We start from the raw sequence: 2,614 nt of genomic DNA, 5'->3' as shown, positions 1-2,614 counted from the left end.
TCCCACTAGTACATGAAAGTGACAAAACAAGAGACTCTCTATCATGAAGATCATGGTGCTACTTTGAAGCACAAGTGTGGAAAAAAGGATAGTAGCATTGTCCCTTTTCATTTTTTTATTGGGCCTTCTTTTTTTATTTGGCCTTTCTCTTTTTTTTCTTTTTTTATTGGGACAATGCTCTATTAAATGATGATCATCACACTTCTATTTATTTACAATTCAATGATTACAACTCGATACTAGAACAAGGTATGACTCTATATGAATGCCTCCGGCGGTGTACCGGGATATGCAATGAACCAAGAGTGACATGTATGAAACAATTATGAATGGTGGCTTTGCAACAAATACTATGTCAACTACATGATCATGCTAAACAATATGACAATGATGAACGTGTCATGATAAACGGGATGGTGGAAAGTTGCATGGCAATATATCTCGGAATGGCTATGGAAATGCCATAATAGGTAGGTATGGTGGCTGTTTTGAGGAAGATATAAGGAGGTTTATGTGAGAAAGAGAGTATCATATCACGGAGTTTGGATGCACCGGCGAAGTTTGCACCAACTCTCAATGTGAGAAAGGGCAATGCACGGTACCGAAGAGGCTAGCAATGATGGAAAGGTGAGAGTGCGTATAATCCATGGACTGAACATTAGTCATAAAGAACTCACATACTTATTGCAAAAATCATCAAAAACCAAGCACTACGTGCATGCTCCTAGGGGGATAGATTGGTAGGAAAAGACCATCGCTCGTCCCCGACCGCCACTCATAAGGAGGACAATCAAAGAACACCTCATGTTTTAAATTTGTTACATAACGTTTACCATAGGTGCATGCTACGAGACTTGCAAACTTCAACACAAGTATTTCTAAAATTCACAACTACTCAACTATCACAACTTTAATATCACTACCTCCATATCTCAAAACTATCATCAAGCATCAAACTTCTCTTAGTATTCAAAACACTTATAAGAAAGTTTTTACTAATCTTGAATACCTAGCATATTAGGATTATTTAAAAAAATTACCATGCTATTTAAGACACTCAAAATAATCTAAGTGAAGCATGAGAGATCAATAGTTTCTATAAAACAAATCCACCACCGTTCTCTAAAAGATATACGTGAAGTACTACAGCAAAACTATACAACTCAAAAGATATAGGTGAAGCACATAGAGTATTCTAATAATTTCCGAATCATGTGTGTCTCTCTCAAAAGGTGTGTACAGCAAAGATGATTGTGGTAAACTAAAAGGCAAAGACTCAAATCATACAAGACGCTCCAAGCAAAACACATATCATGTGGTGAATAAAAATATAGCTCCAAGTAAAGTTACCGATGGAAGTAGACGAAAGAGGGGATGCCTTCCGGGGCATCCCCGAGCTTTGGCTTTTTGGTGTCCTTAGATTATATTGGGGGTGCCATGGGCATCCCCAAGTTTAGGATCTTGCCACTTATTGTTCCATAATCCATCAACTCCTTACCCAAAACTTGAAAACTTCACAACACAAAACTTAAAGTAGAAAATCTCGTGAGCTCCGTTAGCGAAAGAAAACAAAACACCACTTCAAGGTACTGTACTTAACTCATTATTTATTTATATTGGTGTTAAACCTATTGTATTCCAACTTCTATATGGTTTATAAACTATTTTACTAGCCATAGATTCATCAAAATAAGCAAACAACACACGAAAAAAAGAATCTGTCAAAAACAGAACAGTCTGTAGTAATATGTAGCTAGCGCAAGATCTGGAACCCCAAAAATTCTAAAATACATTTCTGGACGTGAGTAATTTATCTATTAATCAGCTTCAAAAATAATTAACTAAATAGCACTTCCCAAATAAAAATGGCAGCAGTTCTTGTGAGCGCTAAAGTTTAACAAGACTTTCCCCAAGTCTTCCCAGCGGTTCTACTTGGCACAAACACTAATTAAACACAAAAAAATACAACCAAAATAGAGTCTAGATAAATTATTTATTACTAAACATGATAAAAAAGCAAGGAATAAAAATAAAATTGGGTTGCCTCCCAACAAGCGCTATTGTTTAACGCCCCTAGCTAGGCATAAAAAGCAAGGATAGATCTAGGTATTGCCATCTTTGGTAGGCAATCCATAAGTGGCTCTGATAATAGATTCATAAGGTAATTTAATTTTATTTCTAGGAAAGTGTTCCATGAGTTTCCTTAACGGAAATTGGAATCTAATATTTCCTTCCTTCATATCAATAATTGCACCAATCGTTCTAAGGAAAGGTCTACCAAGAATAATAGGACATGAATGATTGCAATCTATGTCAAGAACAATAAAATCTACGGGCACATAGTTCTTGTTTGCAACAATAAGAACATCATTAATTCTTCCATAGGTTTCTTAATAGTGGAATCCGCAAGGTGCAAGTTTAAAGAGCAATCATCAAAATCACGGAAACCTAACAAATCACACAAAATCTTTGGAATCATGGAAACACTAGCACCCAAATCACACAAAGCATAGCATTCATGATCTTTAATTTTAATTTTAATAGTTGGTTCCCACTCATCATAAAGTTTTCTAGGGATATAAACTTCCAACTCAAGTTTTTCTTCATAAGATTG

This window comes from Triticum dicoccoides, chromosome 4A, assembly GCF_002162155.2.
Source record: "Triticum dicoccoides isolate Atlit2015 ecotype Zavitan chromosome 4A, WEW_v2.0, whole genome shotgun sequence".
Lineage (NCBI taxonomy): Eukaryota > Viridiplantae > Streptophyta > Magnoliopsida > Poales > Poaceae > Triticum > Triticum dicoccoides.
Note: the sequence above shows the minus strand (reverse complement) of the source record.